This window comes from Pogoniulus pusillus, chromosome 19 (assembly GCF_015220805.1).
Source record: "Pogoniulus pusillus isolate bPogPus1 chromosome 19, bPogPus1.pri, whole genome shotgun sequence".
In the NCBI taxonomy this organism is placed as follows: Eukaryota; Metazoa; Chordata; class Aves; order Piciformes; family Lybiidae; genus Pogoniulus; species Pogoniulus pusillus.
Genome location: NC_087282.1, coordinates 16,220,635 through 16,243,793, shown reverse-complemented (window position 1 = coordinate 16,243,793; position 23,159 = coordinate 16,220,635). Strand labels below are relative to the sequence as shown.

Below are 23,159 nucleotides of genomic sequence, written 5' to 3'. Positions count from 1 at the left end.
ACTTGCTGACACTGTTAAGTTGGTATTTGCATAGCAAAGACTGATGCATAAGATTTCCTTCTTCATTTGCAAGACATTTTTGGATCTTAACAATAGCTTAGGACATTTATTCCTTTCTCACAGCCAAAAACTGGACTGAGTAGGGCTAAACAACAAAACAAGAATTTCTGCTTTAAGTGTCTCGTGGCAGAAATTCTGCAAAACAAGCAAGAGAAAAATTAGGCAAATGTGGAAGGAGCACCACTTTTGCTGCTATTTGTAATCAGAATCATGGAAATTAAAAACCCATTCCTAAGAAGCTAGCTAATCTGAGATGCTTGGCAAATCTATCACTACGGGGGGGATACTTAGTGTTTCTATCTGCAATGACTTTAAGACTTAACCATAAATAAGACAGCACTATTAATAACCACGTCTGTTGGATGTTTACTAACCACTCACTTGCAGTTCGTGGTCGAGAAAAGTAAATAAGGCTGAGAGAGAAACCTCAGCTCTACCAGTCTAGGAATCAAGGTGCACAAGTTTGTTATCAACCAGATCAAAAGTTTTTAACAGTATTTCCCTAGGGGCAATGGCTTTTTAAATAGACCAGATGCAATGCTGTCACCAATAGCACAGACTTTGCACAGCTCCAGACTCAGTCAGACTTCAGGCTGATAAATGTAGCATGTAACTTTCTGGTCTCAGAACACCATGAGATTAAAGCAATATTCCTACTCTAGAAGATGTTTACACCCTCTGGCAACTTCTCTCTTAGTTGCTGAATTTTCTAAATAATTGCATATATCCACACTTATTTGACTTCTTTAATGATGTAGTGTGGATGTAAATTTTTAAAGGATGATGTATGACATTTTAAATTGCTACTCTTGCTTAATTCCATTATATATGCACTTCATAGAACCAGGAAAAATTATATTATTTCATATATATTCAGAAATAATGCCTTCAAAAAAAAGCAAGCTAAAAAAAAACCCCATACATCCCTACATAAATTTAAAACCTCTTCCTAATTACATTTTTAACTGCAAATGATATAATAGTCGAACCATCAAAAGAAGATAAATTATGTTTATTTTGTCCTGTGCTGAAGTGTTTGGGATTGTAACTGCAACATTTTGGAGGAGGCAAAAACCCCAAAACTTATTCTGGAAGTATAAAAAAAAAATCCATCAAAATAAAAATATAAATTAAGCTATGAAAAAGGAGTTGATATTTCTCTTGCAGTTAAGTAATGCAGACATTTCTATCACGTGTTTTTATTAAGCTCAGCTGAATTCAGAAGAATCTTAATGATGGGCTCCATTAAATCTGAGGTGCAGTTCCATTTTCCTCACAGCACTATGTTGTTTAGTTAGAAAGATGTTGACAACACATCAAAGTTTTGGCTACTGCTGAGCAGTGCTCCACAGCATGGAAGTGTCTCTCTAGCATTATCCCCTCACAGGTAGAGTCCGGGCAAGAAGCTGGGGAGACAGGGATGGAGACAGCCAGAACTGCCGACACAGGATGACTAAAAGGATATTCTGGACCATATGATGCCTACTTGAAAACAAAAGAGAAAGGAGGAGGATGAGGCCTTCATTATTTACAACATTTGGTTTCCAGAATGACCACTGCATGTACTGAAGCCTTGCTTCCCAGGAAGCAGCCAGACATCACCTGCTGATGGGAAGTAGAGAATAAACCTTTTGCTTTCCTCTATCATCATGTACTAGTTTTGCTTTACCTTTGGCTTTATCTTGACCCATGAGACTTTCTTCCATATTAATTTCTCCTCATTGATGCCTGATGAGGAGGGGAGTAATAAAGCAGCTTGATGGGCAAGTGTTGATACAGGACATGTTCAGTATTTTAAAGAATGGATTCTTCTATTAGAAAATTAGTTCTTATGTGTGAAGTTATTACATATTTAAAATCTTGTCCCAGCATCTTCCACAACTTTAGATTTGTCAAGCAGGGTCTAGTTGTGTGAAGAAAATTAGATTTCTCTCAGATACTTCATTCAACACACAAGCCTTGGAAAACTGGCTACTTAATCTTGACTTTCCAGGTGGTGGTCAGTGCTATAGGTGAGAATCTGAGTAGTCATTTACACAAACTTTTATAGAACTTGACAGTGTGATGGTTCATTGCAAAATACATTGTAGGAAAAGTTGGTCAACTACTCTTTACAATGCATTTACACAAATGCATAAGTGAAAATCTGCCAGACTTGTATTCTGTGAGATCGGAAACAATCAATACATTCTGTGTTAGTTATTTATGTAGGGAAAGCTGGCACTCAGAATTCAAATCAAGTTTTCAAAGTGAAATACAAGCATTAATTAAGCAAAAGACTGAGGCTGGAGTAATTGTAGTCACACTCTTTCAGTTAATTCACCTGAAGTTCACTTGCAAGTGTGAAGATTTTGCAGCCTAAGTATATTTTGCTACAGTTAGCAAATGTGCAGTGCAGCAGCACTTTGAAACTCCTCTACAGCAGGCTGTGTATCAGTCTTATTTTAAGCAAAAAAACATAATTTAAGCATTTTTTTTTTCTTTACTATAAGAAAAAGTACACAGGTTTTATGGCAACAGTTATAAAAATACCTACTGGAAATAAATGTTGATTTTTCAAGGACTCTGAATAGCAAAAAAGATGTTTAAGAAACAAGTTCGATTGAGCTAAATCAATTTTTTTTTCTAGCACAAATACATTTATTTGAGCACAAATCTCTGATGCAAATTTCAGGTTTTTTTTACTCAGGTAAGTCTCCCTCTTATTTTTTTTTTGGTTAAAAACCTTATTCATAATTTGGGTTTCAAAAAGAATGTAGGGAAAAAAATAATAATGGGGGAGGGGAAATCTTTTAATTATCGATCTAAACTTTCATCAACTAAATGCTAAATAATCCATAAAAGCTAATTTAAATCTGCTTTCACTTGTATGCAGAGTGTATTATAAAGAATAAGTAACAGACTATCCTCCAGAGCAATAGCCTCTATCACAAATCTCGAGCTGTATTTCCTCTGAAGTGTGGATCCCAAAACACATTATTAAGTTGTAACACCTTAGTCATTTTTAAGCTCCAGGCACTTAAGATGCTGAATTTTAGATTGCTTTTTTATATTCTGCTTGTGCACAGCTTCCTTACACTATGTTAAGTTATTAAAGCTGCCTGCTTAAATTTCCCCTCTGCATAGGAAGATATGACAGAAAGATGAAAAAGACTACCTTTCATCTTGAGAAGCTAAACACATCATAAAATAATGAAACAGGGAGACCACAAGGAAACAGCAGAATAGTGTCTTACCAAGGCAGGTTACATTGTGTGGCCACTGAAAACGCTCAAGTAAGCGTGCGTGACAGAACATGAGTCTAGCCCTGTTTCTTCTAGAAATTCTACCACTGATATTCCTCACTTTTCTGTTTTCCATTAGAATGCTCTAACATAACAGAAATTCCATTAGTGTCATCACAACATTTTTTTCCAAAACAGAAAGTTTGTTCAGTATCATGAGAACACCAAATTTTAAACTTCAATTTCTACTTACGTGAAAAAAAGGTGGAAAAGGGCTTTAAAATACTGATTGATGACTACAAATTCAGTCTGAATAGATCTCTGTTCATCTAGCTTTCAATACTTGAACTGAATTGTATCCCCACAATACTTTTCTCTGTGGCTCTTGCTGTCATGGAAAAATACAGAAGACTCAGATATAGATTTTAATTTATTTCTTTTTCAGGGTTGGAAGGGACCACCACAGGATCATCTAGTTCCAACCCCCCTGCCATGGGCAGAGACACCCTACCCTAGATTTGGCTGGCCAGAGTCTCATCCAGCCTGGCCTTAAACACCCATCTTTGATTTGTATGACTACAGTCCTAGAGGGTATACTTCTATTTGTAGATGCAATCTTAGTTACATTCTATAACAGATGACATGATTTAGATGAAAAAATAAACAGACTTCAAGTATATCTATTCAATTCAGGTGCAGTTATATGTCACTTGTTCCATGTTAATAAATTCCTTCAGACAAAATTTAGCAAGGAAATAAAGGATTTAGTTACAAACTCACAGGAGAAGAATACTATAACCTATATATATATATATAAAAGAGACTAGTTTCCAGCCACTTTGATACAACTGGTATTTGCTCCACTACAGGACAATAACATTTCTACATAAGTTTTTCAGCTCAGCCAGAAAATTGGAAATAGGAACCCATGAAAGCAAGCCTTCAAATCAACAATTTGTGCATACCCAACTGGTTGATTTTGTTCGCTATCATAGCAGTTCAGAGGAAATGTTCTGAGCCATTTATAACACCGAATGTAAATGAAATGGATGATTTCAGAATAGAAAAAGCTGCACTCACAAGGCTCATCAAAGCAAACACTGAATGAGCTGGCATACCAGCTAGAGCAGGTTGCACACGGGACTAGCCCAGAGTCCAGGCAATGGACAGCCATTCAGTCAGACCTCCCATCAAAAAACACAGCCTTAGCTTCACATCACACACTGATAGACTGAGCTGCGTTACCAAAGAACCCTACCACGGTGAACGTAAGCACCAGGTTTCCCTTAAAGCTTAAAAAGTAGCTTTCTGTTTTTTCCTCAGAGCATTTGTCGTTAATGGTTAACTGAGCCTGGCACCCTTTGGCTGCTCAGTGAAGCCTTTGAAAGGCATGATGGCAGCAGGTTGCTTTAGGCCAAGGAGAATCTTTTGCTGTTTCTGGAGTGCTGGTGACAGGAGAACAGCTGATTTTATGTGAAATATTTGCATTCCTTTCATGCCAGCAGCCTACTTTTTAATATTGGGGAACTCAAACATTGCCAGACAGCAAATAAAGCCACACTTTCCTAAGTAAGAGACTATAGTTAATTACCCTTCTCAACAGAAGTGAAAACAGTACTACCAGATTGATCCATAAAACAACAGAAGGTAAGCAATAGTTTGAAACAAGTCACTATTTAAAATATATTTATTTTATGTGTCCACTGGTGGCAAATTTACTATATAACTGGTGGGATGTTTTTTCAGACTGAGTTTATTACTTAGCTCACTAAAACAGTTGTCCTATACTGACAGTAAAGAGGGGGGAAAGTTCTTAGTCAACTTGTAATATTTTCCTACAAGGTCTCTTTAACTCTCTGTCAGTACTGATGGCAACATATTCCAGAATTTTCTCACACATAACATGGAACAATCAAGACAACTTTTTTTTTTTTCTGTACTGCAAAAGCAAAATTGAAGATTTCATCTCCTGTTTGTATCCCACAAGCAGCTCATTTGGAATATCTGATAAGAAGAATTTCTTTCTAATTAGAAAATGAGAAATGCTAATATGAATATCATGTAATTACATGGGATAAAAATCTACCCGTGCCATACAATGAAATATATATATTCAGTCTCCTCCGAGAGGCTGCTTGAAAGGCAAATGACTAACAAAGACTAATATAGTCTTTATGTCATATAAAAAGTAATATATAGCAGGAGTGAAAATGACTTATCAATGTGGTTTGCATACAGACTCGTTCTGCCTTATAATGTATCTACTTGCTTATGCTCTCTTCCTATGCTACAACTCATTTCAGAAAAATAACAAAAACAGTAAGAGGAATAATCAAGGAACTTAGCTTGCAGACATAGTACAACCCCCTGCCATGCAAAAAGAGAGACAAACTTAAAATCCATATATTGAGAAAACAGGACTTCACTAAGTGTTCAAGCAGCAAATAAATAAGAAGTTTGTATATTTCTCTAATTGAAGTATGCTAAAGCCCCCACTTTTTGTCATAAAACCATTTCCAGATAAACTGTTAAGTAAAGAGCAAAGCAATTTTAATAGAAAAAGATAAATGTGCTTCAAAAGGGAAGTGTTTCTAGTCTCAGTGTTGCCATTTTATTATGATTCGTTTAATTGATGGTTAGTTGCATGTTACTTGTATTGACTTGGAGTTACTCGGCATGGAAACAGAATCAGACAGCATCACAGAATGGCAGGGGTTGGAAGATACTTCTGGGGATCCTCTAGTCCAATCTAATGCTAAAGTAGGTTTGCCTAGATCAGGTTGCACAGCATTGCACCCATGCAGGCTTTTAACATCTCCAGTGAAGGAGACTCCATAACCTCTCCAGACAGCCTGTTCCAGTGCTCCAACCCCCAAGGTAAAGAAGTATTTTCTCACATTCAGTTGGATACTCCTGGGTTTCAGTTTGTGCCCATCGTCCCTTGTCTTGTCACTGGGAAACACTGAAAAGAGTTTAGCCGCATCCTCTTGACCCCGAACCTTTACATATTGCTAAGCATTGATAAGATCTCCTTTCAATCTTCTCCTTTATATTTGGACTACTAAAAACCTGTTGCAGAAAAACATCCTTTACTTACAGTATGTCTAGTGCCTGACAGGAAACAGTAGTTGTGCCATGACTATGTTCATAGAATTATAGAGGGGTAACGGCACCTCCAGAAATCATGAAGTCCAACCCTCCAGTCAAAGCAGGATCACCTAGGGCAGGTCATCCAGGAATGCCTACAGATGCATCTTTAAAGTGTCCAAGGAGACCACAGCCTCTCTGGGCAGCCTGTTCTACTGCTCTATCAACCTTACAGGAAAGAAGTTTTTCCCTTGTGTTGAAGTGGAACTCCCTGTGTCTGTTGCCCAGAAAAGAGTGGCCTCTTCTTTTTGACACCCACCCCTCAGATATTTGTAAACATTAATAAGATCCCCTCTCAGTCTTCTCCAGACTAAAAAGCCCCAGGAATCTCTTTCTTTCCTCATAAAACTGGTATTTAAATCCCTTAGTCATGCTCATAGCCCTCCATTGGACTCTCTTGTCTATCTCTGTCCCTCTTGAACTGGGGAGCCCACAACTGGACACAATGCTCTATATGTGGCCTAAGGCAGCATAAAGGGGGAGCAGAACCTCATTTGACCTTCTGTACACAATGCACTGCATTCTCTGCAGAGAGTGCTAATAACAGGTATCCCCTTGACTACTGAGTCAAAAATTCCAACACTGGTTTGAATTTCAGATATCTAGTGAATGAATTGCCCAATGAAATCAGACCCAAGTTACAGCTAAACACCAACAGAAGTCAAATAGCAACATCAGCTGTGTCATATGCACTGATTTCTATTAAAACAGCCCAAAGCAAAGCTAGATATTTTTGTGCCATCTATGATAACCAGAATTGCATTATTTTGTTATTTTAATGATTTAGAAGTGTAAATAGAACTATAGGGGATGCACACAGCCTCTCCTATCATAATAGTCTTCAAATCCTACTTATGAAACTTTTTTAAACCCCACATCTCTGCAACATCCTTCTTGCAGTTTCTTAGAGATTCTGGAAGATGGCAGCCTGATGAATGCAGAAATTTTCTTGGCAACAAGTCTAGGCATGGAGACTTTATTACCAGCAAAACAAGGTACAGAAATTATGGCCAATAGCAATTCCCATCAACACATCTTGAAAGATGTTCTTATTTTGTGCTAACAGACAGCAACTACTGCACAGAACTAAAGACAGGAATGAAACCATAACAAGCAAAAGAATTTCTGTGCAAATCATGGATTAAAGTTTTAAATCTGTGAAGTGGTCAAAAAAGGTTTTCTGTATGACAGAGATACATGTATCTCATGAATGCTGGTTTAAGTATGCAGAAGGAAGAATAGCACTGGAAAGGAAGACAACACGATGACATGAACATGATTTCTATCTGTGAAGTATATTTTCACTGTCTCTTTCAAATAGTCTTTTGTCATCCAGCAGAAGCAAGGCATAATCTACAGATGGGTCATGCTACTGTGCATATTTGACTCAAAGGTGTGTCAGGTCCTATTTGTTAGCAAGGCAGCCAGAAGGCAGATGTTGCAGAAGCATGGGATGGGATCACTACAGATGTATGTTAAAAAAAAGGCAAGTAAAAGTGTGTGTGTGGAATTTGTCTTTATACAGCCTGTGCACTGCTACCTCTCTCATTTACTGTCTTAAACAGAGTTGCTTTAAAAGAGTTAACTTGCCTATAGCCCAGTGTTTAGAAATAATTCAGAACCTATTTTTAAGGCTGAGTTCACTAAGCTCTAGGACAGGCAAGAGAACACAGTTATTTTGCATGACTTCTCTTCAGCCAAGACAACACCTTTTTCTCTCTAAATGTTATTTACAAATAAATAGCTGTCATCCATCATCTATGTAAAATGCTAAACATTTTTTCATCTTTTTTTTTGTCCTAGTCATTCACACATAAACAAAGAAATCAGAATAAGTAGCAAAAAGAATAACTCAGATGGAGACTTTACTGTTTCAGGATGTAGGAATAGTTATGTGATTGGTGCTATAGCACCAAAGATCAATAAAGGAATAGATTTGAATCTAAATATTTCCATTATGTATTTTAGCTCTAGATATTCTAGAATTCTGAATTTACTTTATTAATTTTTCATTGCCTGATATTTCAAAATTACATCCATTTTCAATTTAGTGTTGTGCATTTGAGCACTGCACTTCCTTCAGTATATACCACAATAATTACAGAAACTTTTTCCTGTGTGAGCTTGTAGACAGAGGGCAATGATACTCATTTTCTCCCCATCCCCCTTCCAGTAGCTTACAATATTGTAGTGCCTCACAATTATGAAATTTAAGATTGTGTCAGGGTTGTTTTTCAGTACGTATGGTAGCTAGCAACGTTGTTTTGAGATTGTGTTGTTCCACAGAGATTCTTGTCCTCACATACATAAAGATGATGGCTCTTGACATCTTCCTTTCAAGTCTCATTTATCTTAAAATCTCATTCCCAGGTGATTAAAAGAAAATACCAGTTTTGATTGTAAGCAGTAATTTCATGATTTCAAAAACTTTGTGTGAAATGTGAAAATGCAAATCCGCATTTAGCCAAATCTTGCAGGAAAAATTAAATATTCAGACTGAATATTTGTGAATAAGAGTTATGATTCAAAGCTTATCTCAGAGCTTTTAAACTCAATTATATTTTTTACTGTAGGAACTAAAAAATTTCACCTACATACAAATTAATGTGTGGCCATTTGAGCTAGAGTTCTAGCTCAGACATTAAATAATTGAGAACAGAGAAACTTAGAAGCATGATGGAGTCTCTGAGTAAAGAAGTGAACATTCCAGGGATAGGCCATAAAATAGCAACAATGGATAAGGTAATACAATTTCATTGGAGCACCAAAAGCTTCTGTCTGGAAGTGCAATTTGTATCTCTCCCTTGCTGCTTCTATCTTCCCCCGCCACTGTTTTGGCTTGCTGCTCTGCAGCCACTTGACCTCATCCCTCTCTCCATCTTCTTTAAGGTTATTATATTCTGTAGTAGCTTGTTCTCCTTATATTGTTATAAAAATACAATTTCATTTTCTTTTTCAACTTTCCAAAATTCTGAGTTCTAATGAATTCACTCTACTGGGGGAGGGACCTGATCTAACACATCACAAAATGTTACAAAAACACAGCCTGAATTTAGTTGTTTGGTCTAAGACTAGTTTTGCAGCTAATATTGCAAAGCCATATTCCTTTTACCAAAAAGAAAAAAATATTGATATCAGAACCCACACCTTAATAACAACCCTATCAGATTACTATATATACAGATTTCTTGTGTGCCAGAGCTCTCACACCCCTTCACTTCTAATCTACTCTTCCTCAGTATATTTCTTGATACACACACACTGCATCTAGACTTCCCATTTGTTCTTCAAAACGTAATTGCAATGCTGAGGAAAAGAAATAAAAAACAATAGCAAAGTTCCATATGCAGCAATTTAATACCTAGCAACTTGTCATAGACAAAGGGAAAAACCCCACAAATTATCTGCAAGAGGCAGTTCGAACAAGGGCTTGGAGTAAACAGACACACAAACAACATGTCAGCCATGATAAAGAGTGTAAATTTGAACAGATGTCACTTCCAGAGTAGCAGCAGGCAGATTAAATAGAATTGGCTTTGGATGAAATCCAAGGAAGAGCAAGAAAATATGATGCTTTTGCCCTTAGCTCTTACAGAAATCTAGTCTCCAAAACCCTTTAGTAATCATAATTGAGCAGGGCTAAAAATAAGAAGATACTTTAAGAATGGCAGTTGAAAATAACTACAACAATTACACATAAATATTTTTTCAGGCAAAAAGAAAAGGAGCCCCCATTAAGTTGTAATAATTTACAGTAACACAGATTTCATCAACATGCCAATAGCACTTAATGAACCTAGGCAAGCTCTGTGAAAGAAAAAGTAATGTTGCGGCTCTCCAAATGACAGCCATTACAAGTTTTTGCTGCACCTGTTGTTTCTTGAATAATTCTGGCCACTAGCACTTGTGCATGCATATTTTAAATCACTGTTTCTTCTTATTCACATACATCAGAATATCATATATGAAAGACGAACAGCGGAAAACCTGAGCCAAGGAGTAAGAGATACACTTGCACTTCCCCTAAAAACTTTCACAATAAACTTTGCTCTCCAATCCCTCTTCAGTTACATCATTATCATACTTTGCTGATCCCTAAACACTGTCCAGCTGTGTCTGCCGTTCCGACAATTGGATTTTGACTAGTTTGCATTTTTGTTTCCAGGGCTGTAACACCTCCTTGTCTCTGAATGCCTGTGGCAGGGCACGCCCAAGTCTTTGCCCCACCGGAGGTTCGAATGGGGCGCGAAACTGTTTCCCTCCCTCCGCCACCTGCTGGGGTTTGGAATGTGGAAAGAAGTATGTACGAAGTTCCTTCCCCCACCCCCGCAGGCTTGAACGAGGAAGAGCAAACCGCTCCAGCATATACATATGGCAGTTGGACACACTGTCTAGCCGGACCTTGAAGGGGATCCGGAAGAAGGATGATGAGAAAGCGCAGTCCCAGATTTCGGACCGCCGCATCCCGGCTTCGTGCTGCAGGGACCTGGCTCTGCCGCCGCGCATGGGAGCACTGCCGAGCAGTCCGGCTTTGCTCTGCGTGCCCCACGATCTTTACTTAGTGGAAGCTGTGTCTAGAGTAATTTTGTACTTCGGCGGCTTTACTCGCATTGGACTCTGTGCCACGTTGATCCACTACTGCATTATAATTTGCAGCTCCAGAGCCAAGGGCCTATCTCGAGATTGCTGCTCCACCGCCGTGAATAGCACGGACGGTCCCTAGGGCTCCAGGCTGCCCTCTCTTTGCAAGTGGGGCAAAGCCGGTTTGTGGCTAAACCTTTTCCAATGTTGTGATTGTCCTGCATTACTAAACTGCCTGTAAGCATCCTTGGGAAGGTTTTTCCGAATTAGAAGCCAGATTTAATTAGTTTGTATATAGTTTGTGGTCGGGTCTTTTTGGAAAGAAAATAACTACATATTTTATAGTCCCTGCCTTATTAACTGCCCCAACTAATTCAATGCCAAACAACAAACCCAAACTATATACTAGTTGCCATAAATTTAATGAAAGCATTACCACAAGAATTCTTAGATCATCCCTTTATAAGCATGCACTTATTAAGTTCATAACACTAAATTGTCATCTCTCCATGCTTCCACACTCTAGAATTAAGATAATTATATCTAAACCCCACTTACAAGCACAAGTTAGTCCATCACCTTCATTACCATTATTACCCTTAAACTGGTAGACACAAATAAAGGAGTAAAACAAAATTTAAAGCTGCAAAATAAATCACAGAGGCAGAATATCAAACTAACTGAATTTCCAGTATTATTTCTGAAATTAACTTCATGTAACTTCCCCTCAATATTTCTGCTGGAAGACAGAAAGCAAAAGGTATCCTCAATGAGAGAACAGTTCAAGCTGTAGTCATCATCTTTGCTCAGTTTATTCTATTTATTACACCCATTTCTTCTCCTCCAAAGGAAATTGATACTTGCCTTATGTATAATGGATTTAAGAAGCGACCATGCAACTCAGGATTGGGCCTTTAGTCCCTTAAAGGCACCTGCTTTCAGTAGGGCCCACAGAACAGCATAACTATCTCCATGAAAGCAAAATGCATGACAACTTATTTCTCAACTCTAATTAATAGCAGCTTTGCTAGTTAATGCTGAACTCCACGTGGAAGAGATAAAAATCACACACTTTTAGTATGCACAACAGATGCCATTCCCACACACCTGAATAGCAGTTGCATATTTGTAAGTCAGTATTTCAAGCTGAAACGTTGCAGGGTTTTTCTAAGTCAATAATACAAGCCTACAAAATTAAAATGCACTACTTGTGTCAAACACAACAAAAATCATTGTTTGTTTATTTTTAAGGTGATAATAAAAAAGAATAATGATACTGCTGGATAATGAAACAATCTGCTGCAAAGCAAGCTGCAGAATACAGAGTGAAGCTCTTTCACAGTCCTAAGACAAACTTCAGCTTCCTCCCAAACACATTAAGAAGTCCCTTTCATTACCAGGTGACATTTTTGCATTTAAAAGAGAGTTGATTTTCATGCGATGCTTAAAGGTCAAACAGTTAATCTACCTCTGTAAGGAGAGCGTTTTCCTCTGAAGAGATTTCTAGAGGACATCAAATCAATAAGAGTCAGGCTCAACAAGAATAAAACCCTTCACTGTTCTCAAAGCTAAAGCTTATGCTAGTCTCAAAGAAATTGGATCCAGTTCATGAAAAAACTACAGACATCATGCAGCATTAAAAAGTGGCAACCCTCAGAGTTGAACACAGATGTGAAAGATTTTTATATCATTAATTCAGAATTAAAATTTTATTCAGTGTGGAACCTGGAAAAGCATCAGTTTCATCATACATATTCACTATGCCTTTTCATTTCTAAGACGTAAGGAAAAGTGAGTGAAAAGTTGAACTTACCACACTATGACACTGGAATTTTCACTGATGTGTTCCTCAGCTCTCAAACGGTGTGTTACAATTCCCTCAATATTTCTGCTGGAGAAAAGAGAGGAAAAAACATCCCCAATGACAGAAGAACAAATCAAGCTGCAGGCTTCATCTTTTGCTCAGTTTATTCAACATATTAAACCCATTTCTTCTCTTCCTAAGGAAACTGAGAGCTGCCCTATGTGTAGTGGCATTAAGAAGCTCATCGGGGGCACTTCAAATCGAAGTAAAATACTGAATTCTGCAAACTAGTCACAAGTCCTTTCAAAACGGTGTTTGGTTTTGAAAGTCTGGGAGTGTGCTGGTTTAGAATGAGATTCAATAGAGTCAGTCTTGTGTTCTCTAGCTCTGACACAATTTTGTACAAGAGCTTGTTTGTATCAGTTTCACTTTTGTAACGTGACGGTAATAATGCCTTCTTTTAGTCTTTTACACAGACCAGGACCTATTCAAAAAATGTAGCTATGCCATGATAGGTACTGCATATATAAATATATACACACACACATGTATAACAGAAAATTCATCTTAATATCCTAGAGCTACTTAAAGCTAACAAGCATCTCTACAGCACAACTGCAAAAATAAAAATAAAGGGATACTCAGAACTCAGGTGTTGATCTTCATTACATGCACAAAATTCCTAATGTGCTAGAAAGGGAAGGTTGAGAATTACATGGGAGTGTTGACTCTTCCATGAAGACTGCAGTTTACTATCTTTCTGCATGTATAGAAAAGCACCATTTATGATATTCTAATGCTTTTGCTTCTGAAGGACATTAAGAAAAGGCAAGGAAACAATGGAAAAGTCAAAGAGAGCAAAGGGAAAAAATGAGAACCAGACAATCCATTGAAATACATAACTAAAAGATCACATTATACAGACAGTACTAAAGTATAATGATGTGATTTGCAGGAAAACAACTATTCAGGCCATAGCAAAATGGTACAGCTGCTTGGTCTTGCCTTGAGGAGTTCACCTTGAGAGTAACATTGAGATGGCTATCAGAGTTTTACACTGAAGTTATGGTACATACATTTTTAATTTTCAGTCCTGTTTCAGCTAATCTTGGATAAATCTCAATCATTACTCTGCCTTGCTTGCTTTCAACTCCAGGAATAAAAATACATAGCATATAGGCTTTGATGCTTTTTGTTTACATGATAATTGCTTTTAATTACCATTTTGTTTGCCAGGTCTCTTCAATGAAATTTAAAATGCAATTAGTTTCCACTCAAATGCACACTAATTTGAATGACTTCTATTTTGATATAATTAAGGTAAAACTAATCATTATATATAAAATATTTTTAACATTTCCTGACAAAGTATTATTTGCTTCTGAATTCTCATTTTATTCATCATTCATTTATAAGCCATTCCTTGAGCTTTTATTGCATCTAATGATTGGTTTTACAGTTATTAGATGCCATATTGCTAGAAGTTTCCTAAACAAACCGATTTTTTTCAATTATTTTAAACTACCTGGAGCAGATTTCTTTTTTCCTCTTCTAATTAACATCTTTGGATTCTATACACACCCATCTTTGCTTTAGATTTTCACTTCATTAGAATCCTTCTAAGATCCATGTCAGTGTCAGAGCAAGAACACAGACTGGAGAAAAACTGGTTTCCTTTCCATGTCCTTACTACAGTCATCAACAAATATAGAATTACATTCAAGAATAAGCCCCAGTGCAGTTACTAGGCTTGCAGAGATCTAAAACCTGAGCTAACAAAGGACTGTGAAAAATGTGTGGAAGAAAGATATCTCAACTTCCAGACATTTGGAAAGACAGAATTTTTGTAGGAGAAAAGTGAAGACATGGTCTTTACTAGATTTTAGCAGAGTAGAAAAAGAGTCCACTATATATACAATACAGTCCTTCAACTCTAAAACCTTCCATAAAATGGATCTTCCCTATTGTCAACTTACATTCTAAACCTTCTTCCCCACAAGCACATTTAGTCTTTTGTGGTGCAAAAAGTTCATACAACAAAATATATTCTCTTCTTTCCTAAGTTTACTCAAGGAAGATCTGCCTTTTGGAAAACTTACAGAGATAAAAACTGTAACCAAAATCATCTATAGATTTACAGTGAATCAAGCTGACACAGCCTCTTACCTTTTCTTGTATTTTCAGAAGTTCAGCCTCTGGACAACATCAAGATTGGAATTTCACAAAATAAAATAACAATCTAAATTTTAGGTCTCTCAGTCCACCATTCCACTCCTCGTCTTCCCTTAGCTATGTACTTTTTGCTCACTAAGCAGCTCAGCCTTGGATCATTAAGGCAAATTTAGGTTCCCAGGTGAACCTCATGAGGTTCAACAAGACCAAGTGCAATGTCCTGCACCTGGACTGTAACGCCCCTCATTATCAATATAGGCTGGAGGGATAAGGTAATAGAAAGCAGCTGTGTGGAAAAGAACTTGGGAGCTCTGATGGATAAGCTGAACATGAGCCAACTGTGTGCACTTGCAGCCCAGAAGGCCAACTGGATTCTGGGCTGCATCAAATGAAGCATGGCCAGCAGATTGAAAGAGGTGATTCTGCTGCTTTGCTCTGTGCTGGTAAAACCCCATCTGGAGTATTGAATCCAGCTGAAGCCCTCAGCACAAGGGTAGGCACCTGATGGAGTGGGTCCAGAGGAGAGCCACAAAAATTATCAAGGGGCTGGAGCACATCTCCTACAAGGAAAAGGCTAAGTGAGCTGGGATTGTTCAAACTTGAGAAGACTCTTGGGACACCTAAGAGCAGCCTTCCAGTACTTGAAGAGGGCCTTCAAGAAGGCTTGAGAAGGACAGTTTACAAATACCTGCAGTGATAGGATGAGGGGACAATGGTTTGAAATTAGATTTAGATTGGATGTTAGAAAGAAGTTTTTTCTATGAGGGAAGTGGAACACTGGGAGAGGTTTCCCAGGGAGGTATTTGAGGCCCCATCCTTGGAGATATTCGAGGTCAGGCTTGACAGGGCTGTGGGCAAGCTGGTCCAGTGCAGGATGACCCTGCAGGGGTGTTGGACTAGATGACCCTTGCAAGTCCCTTCCAATACAAGCCATTTTATTATTCTGTGACTCTTCCCTGCTGCCTAGCTACACTATAGGTTCTTCCTTTCTCCCTTTTAGCTTTCACTGGCAATCATGAAAACAGTATATGACAAAGAAAGAGGAGCGGATTAATCTGAAAATCCCATTAAAAATATGTTGAACTTCACATCAGTTATTAGCCATTCCATCTTGTGAAGAAGTGGGCATGAATGATGAAATGATATCTAAAAGCATACCACTAAAAGAGAAATAATCCCTTCCTTCTAAACAACAGGAATTATAAAATACTAAACTGTAACTGGATCCTCATTACATAAATATCTCTTTGCTGCCTCACAAAGAAAGTCAAAATGAATTCCTCAGTTAATGGACTGTTTGGTGAGTATCTAGACATAAATATTAGGCTTTGTAAGCAATGTGATATATCCAATACCCAGTCATCCTTTCTAGTCACGAAGTTAATAAGTATTAATAGCCTACTCAGTGAACTTTTACTGATGAAAAATAGACAGCACAAGGTCTCTGATTACAGTATTTTTCCTGCTGAAAGTAGCACTGAAAAGCCACAACATAGAGGATTACAACCTCTGTAAAAGGAAACTTGGGTAAAATAATATAGGGATTGTGAACCTATTTCCTTAGGAATACACAAAAAATAGGGACAGAGACTATTGGGTGACAGGACAAAGAAGCAGAGTATATCATGGTTTCCATGGTGATTTATTCCCATAATGGGAAAGAAGAAAAAAAAATCTAAATTAGCTACATGACCTGAAATGGCAATTGTACAAATGTTTTCATCCAGCTGCCCAGAGAACACAATGGTCTGTTTGAAATGACTAGTGCCCTAGAAACGTAAGTTAAAGTGTTAAGGCCAGATACTGAAAGGAGTATATTCTTCTACTTCGTTTTGGTCAAACAGCCACAGAGCAGCCCTGCCTAAAAAGCTAGTCCTGCTGAACAGGTAAGTAACCTGGAACACATGCTTTCCCCTTTGTCTGCTTTAGTTGTGATGTTTGGGGATGAAATATTATCGCTTTTATACTTACATAGGGCTTACACCATAAAAGTATAGAAGAAACAACAGATGCTTGGGATTTTTAAGACTAGCAATAATTTACAAAATGATTAGAGATGAGACATGACATGAGTTACATACTATGAAGAAAAGAACAAGATCTCTGTCAACAAAGCCTGGAGGTCAGAACTTTTCCAACAGGGAATTTATGTTCATTTCAGAGGAGAGGGCACCAACTTGTTATGGAATTCCATATAGCGTTTTGGATTATAAAGTATTAGTAGAGAATATAGATCTTATTGTAATAGTTCAGAAAGGTAAATGTGACTTGGTACAAGAAAAGGGGAGGCAGATGAATCATATAATACATGTTTATGGTGTAAATATAATAATTTTCTGAACCTATCATCTGAACAAATACTGAATTGGATATAGCCAAGGTATATTGAGACTGTCCCATTTTACTTAACCAGTGGACAACCGAAAGCAAGTTATAAAAGTATATACCTTCAAAAACAGTTTACCATAGGTCATAAAGCTACTTCCCAGACCCAAAATGCAACAAGAGTGAGATGCTGTAACTGCCGAAATTTGTTTGTACTCCAATTTCAAGAGGAAATTGAGGAACATGTTTTCTTATTGCAGGAAAAAAAAAAATCATACAAGTCTTTCCAATGGAAAGAATAAGGCTTATAGTAGCATTTCACTCTGACCTAGTTTAGGCAAAAAGACTGCAGCCTGAATCACACTTTAAAATAACATGGGCCATGACCTGCATTCAGCTTTCATTAGGAAGACAGAAAACTGTCTTTTCAGTAGAGGACATAAGGAATATGTGATTGAAGCACAGATCTTGCTCTGACATCTCAAGTCTCTTTTACTACTTTTATAGAGCCATAATTCTAATTTTTATATGAAAAGCAGACTGTAGTTAAACATGTGTGCAACACAAAAAGGACATGCAATAAAAACTGTTTCTGTGGCCCAAAAATCATCCTGCAGCAAATGAGCCTGAACTACTTTCTGAGTAATTCATTGCATCAAAAATCACAAAACAGGAAAACAAACCCAAAAAGCTACAAGTTTCCTTCAGGGGAAGTTTAAAAACATTTTTGACAAAGTGATTTGTTTTCCAGATTTCCATGCACAAGTTAACTTCAAACACATTTCAACTATTACTCCCATTCAATGCCTCACAGCAATAATTTCAGTGTGCTTACTTAAGATGTTTCTTCAAGTTTTAAAGGTCATCAGGGTTTAAGAGGTATGTTCTATACTTAAAAAGTTCCCTTGAGTTTCAGAGTTATTACTAGATCTCATTATATTTCCCCTATATGAGTACAGCTCTTAAAGTTTACATTAAATTTTAAATAACTGGAATTTTGAAAGGTCAGATAAATAATGAGGTATCTCATTATTTCAATGGGAAATATATTCACTATTTTGCCACCAGGTTCTCTAACACAGTTACTTCTGGAAGAAAATCCTTTGCTGTATTGACTTGTTGCATTAAATTCTTATCATGCTTATCATTACAGAATGTACAGTAGAAAACCATGCTAGACAGAAGCATAATAAAATCTGTAGTGATGCTTTAGCCATGATAACCTCTTCTCAGAAATGAAAATGTGCTTAAATATTTAAGACTAGTACTTCACCACCACCAAAATGAGTCCTACAGCATCAGGTAGTCCCTTTCTTGTTGCTTGCTAATTGGTGACAGCAGTGGAGACTGAAGACTAAGTTCTCTGCTTAAGATTCTACAGAACACTTTAATTTTCTGTGTGGGACCACATTGCTCAGGAATTGATACTATCCTCATTTAAAAGGTACTGGTTTCTCTTCCCAGCATCCTTCTCTTCCCCAGCCATTGCTGACACACCAGGTACACTGAAATGCATCAGGTGCTCCACTCCTATGGTGATAAGTAGGAAACCAATTGAACCTGAAAAGCCACTTAGATTTTTGCTCCAGACAAGTAGCATGGCATCATGGTGCTTCAGACTCCTTCTTCAATAATTCCTTCTTCAGTGCATTATTTACCTCCTATCAGTCAATAATTTTCCATATTTTTGATACACTTCATCATTGGTTAGTAACTTTACTAACTAAAAAGTACACTTGAGAGGACTTTTTTTTCAGCAGTGTCTGTTTAGTTTTGTGTGTGAAGACATACAAGTTAGGAAGCAATCTGAACTACTCCTAGCTTGCATGATGTCACCCTGAGTAATATATTTTTGTACCAGAGATCTGTCAGACCACAAATAGATGATGAGGTCTAGGCATTTGTCAGTCTTTTGTTAACTTGCCTCTCCTGAGGAAATCAGACTTTCCAATGAACAGCTGCATTTCTCTTATACAGCGGAAGAGATGAGTCTCCCATTTCACACAGTCATGTAGTGTTCCATTAGCTTGTAGCACTGTAGTTTAAAACTTAGAGCCTTACTCCAAGCTGAATCCCTAAGTAGCCCAAACATAGGATACTACAAGTTGGTAAAGGGAAGTTTTGACATTGAGATCCAATAATATAAACCAAGCTCAAGGAAGCTCATGTATAAAATATTTTATGTTAGTACTAATGGATATCTATCTATAGTAGGGACTTGAAACTTCACTTTCTCAGTCCCCAGGCCTAGAATTAACAGGTTGGATATGCTGGAAGAGAATTTCTTAGACTCTCTTGTGAGCTGCTTGATTATTCTGGAGAAGTAATCTGAGCTCACATTATAGTAATTCTTGATTACGGTCTTGTTTTCTATTCAATGAAAGCTTTGTCTCGAAAAAAAACCAACACCATCCTCACCAGTTCCATCTGAACACTCCAGTCACAGAGCTAAAATAATGTTCTGAGGACCTCTCTGTCTTTTTTTGCAATATGAAAAGCAGGCAAGAAAGTACAGTCTTGTGTGAGTCAAATGTCCAGCTCCACAAATCACAGAATTAACCAGGTTGGAAGAGACCTCTAGGATAATGAAGTCCAACCCATCACCTAACCCTTCTAATTAGCTAATCCATGGCACTAAGTGCCTCATCCAGCCTCCTCTTAAACACCTCCAGGGATGGTGACTGCACTACCTCCCCGGGCAGCCCATTCCAATGCTGATCACTCTTTCTGTGAAGAATTTCTTCCTAATGTCCAGCCTAAACCTGCCCTGGTGCAGTTTGAGACTGTGTCCTCTCATTCTGTCACTGGGTGTCTGGGAGAAGAGACCAACCCCCGCTGGCTGCAACCTCCTTTCCGGTAGCGGTAGGGAGCAATAAGGACTCCTCTCAGCCTTCTCTTCTCCAGGCTGAACAACCCCAGCTCCCTCAGCCTCTCCTTGTAGGGCTTTTGTTCCAGCCCCCTCACCAGCCTTAGTGCCCTTCTCTTGAACATGTCCAGATGCTTTCACAACACAGGAAGCCATTTGACCAGACTGCTGGAACTCTTCTTTTCTTGTCTTGTTGTTGTTGCTCTTGTGGTTGTTTGCTTTGAAGCCTTGCCCAGAAGCAACTCTGTGCACAATCAAATTGGCATTTGATTGCAGGATCCCTTTAAGCATTTCAATACATACTGTTTGAATATTAAAATGTGTGTACATGTGTGATGTGTGTGTGTCCAGGAATAAACACCTTATGATTACCAGTATCACCATTAGATAACTGCTCTTACTTATGAAGCACCATAACCAACATAACTGAAAACCAGAGAGAGACTTGAGCAGTAGAAAGTAGAATCAAATCTGTATCTAAATCTTTCACCGGTGTGTGGTGGTTTGGAATGAAAGTGAACCCACTTCAGATAGAATTTTTATCTCTACCTTTCAGAAATGTTTTGACATCCTGAATTTGCCAGTCTTAGAAGCCAAATACATGTTTAACTCTTTACTTTTAGTACACATTTTTACATTTTTGTACTTTTGGTGTGGCTGTCCAAACAGTTTAAGAAAACTTTCTACTTGCTAAAGCTCTCTATTAGATTTAAAACTGTATAACATAAATTTAACTCAGCTTTGTATTCTATGTCTGGGGTTTTCTAATAATTCTCCATAGGAAAATTCTTTTCCATTTTGTTTCTTTGCCAGCCCTGTGTAGAAGATCCTTGAGGAAAATTAGAAATGTAACAATCAATATCTGAGTTTTATTAAGAGATTGAATTTAGACAGACATGCAAACTGAATATTAATATACCAATTGAATCTGCTACTCAAATTTCTACATCAGGTTTATTCAGAAAAGTATTGAGTAGAACAGTATTGGTGAAAAATATTTTTTCTGCTTTGGCACTATTTCTAATTCTTTTCACCCTTTTGACTCAGCTACAATATTGCAGAGATGACACCTTTAACCAATTCAACAAGAGTTTCTATGGTCACAGGATGGGCTATGCAAAAAATCTTGTCACTTAGCAACTGAGAAGCAGCAGAACTTATGTGAATGACTCATGCTGCCACTTACTGGATTATTTGGGAGATAATGTAGAAAGAGCTACAGAGAGATTCAGTAAAAAAAATTAAAAAAAACAAGTCTTTATTTTTGTATATAACTAACTTTCATAAATTTGGAAGCAGAAAGAGACTAAGTAGAAACACGAGATAGTGAAACACTTTTTGGTGACATTGTCACAAGTACAACAAATTTCAGTTGTTTGTTTGTTTTTTTAACTAGCTTGAAAAAAAATACCACAATAATAAAACTGAAGACTCAATCTCTGCAGTAAGTATGAGGAAGAAGTCTCACCACGGTTGTACAAAGCTAAAAGTCCCATATGTGCAGCAGAAGATGGCAGCTTGCATGGTGAGAGACTGGTTAACTCTTAAACCAGCATCATGTTTTACTTCCAACACAGCATATAGTGCCCCCCAAAGGAGTACAAGGACCCTAACACGATCAGATTAGCTGGACTGATATGAAGACATTAGGAAGAGGTGCAGAAAAAGGCTCATTTAGCCAAGGAACCATACAACTATCCCCATCCAGAAGTTTCAATGATTTTGCCCTGCCAGCCTCTGCAGAACCTGCTCTGCCACTATGTCTATGAGTCATTCTGCTTTGTGCAGGCAACCTTCCCACATCTAGACAGTACTATAGTAATTTCACAACAGCAAAGAGCTGAGCCTTCAATCAGGCTATCACTCACTGACATAACACATTTAATCACAGGAAAGTTAAAAGAAAATATGCAAAGAGGTATTGCCTTTCCTCCTCTTTCAAGTCTCAAACAAACATGAACAAACTGTCTCACACTATGCCAGACCTGTCTAAACAAATCTGCATCTCTGGAAGAAAAAGGTTGATGCAAAATAGGAAAGACATAAATGGAAATAGATAAATAATGCCCCAGGGAATGTTGATTTTATTTCATAACCACAGTGATTGAATATTTCCAAGAAACTCAGTCAAAAGAAGGGTGTGGTTTGAGCTAATATTTCTTTTATATTTAAGGGTCTGTGATTAACAAATGCTTAATTAAAAAGTAGAATCAATACCTGAATGCTTAAGAAGAGTTTCTAGGTGATCATATTTTAAAGTTTTAAACTAGTGTAATACCAGCCAATGGTTATAGATCTTTCTCTCCAAAAACATCCAAACCACAGAGAATTTTCTGTTCATTCTAGGAATCTCTAGATCATTTTTTTCATATCATCACTAAACCGTATTATATCATAGCCACAAAAATAAGAGATCATACTCTCTAGATAGGGCTGAAATACAGAAGTTTCAAAACTAACTGTAGTTATTTTCTCAGTAAGTTCTTAAGGTGACATTTATTTCTGCTGTCATTCTAAATAACTTATTTTACCTACTTAGCATCACTGCATCAAGCCAGTACATCCACTCAATTGCAATCCATGTGAAAATTTCAAATCCTTTATATCACCTGAGGAAAACTATTATACTCAGTCTTAGCAGAGGTCTTGAAGTAGAGTCATTCAATGGAGGGTACAGATGACTGAAATTATCTTGTTTGATAGCTAGCAGTTTAACTGAATTTTTGTAACAAATTCTGTGATATACTGAACACTTCCATCAGGTAACCATAAGGAAATGTTGTGGGGTTTTTTTAGAGCTCTTGAATATATTACCTGAATAGAAGAATTACTCATTGCTTCTCTACATCTTTTATGTGTTTTTAATAAACAGTGTTTCAGCTTTGTCATCAGTGTTCCACCTTTGAGGCAATGTTATTGTGTACAATCTGCTTGATTCAATTCATTTTGTCCAATTTTTCACTTTCAGCCTAGAAAACTC

General features: G+C 37.4%; 1 protein-coding gene across 14 annotated transcripts in view; it reads right to left on the bottom strand.

Annotated features, from left to right (window-relative positions):
• The window catches only part of TENM1 (teneurin transmembrane protein 1), a 926,028-nt gene that overhangs the window by 675,105 nt on the left and 227,764 nt on the right, over positions 1 to 23,159 (bottom strand). For 8 of the 14 annotated variants that reach the window (XM_064159466.1, XM_064159460.1, XM_064159473.1 and 5 more), the window contains exons 1-2: positions 14,983 to 15,143; positions 12,826 to 12,903 (exon numbers count right to left, since the gene is read on the bottom strand). The gene's annotated coding sequence lies outside the window, so the exon portion shown is untranslated. Of the gene's footprint in view, positions 1 to 12,825; positions 12,904 to 14,982; positions 15,144 to 23,159 lie in introns of those variants that run through there. The other 6 variants (XM_064159463.1, XM_064159467.1, XM_064159461.1 and 3 more) reach the window with 3 other exon arrangements.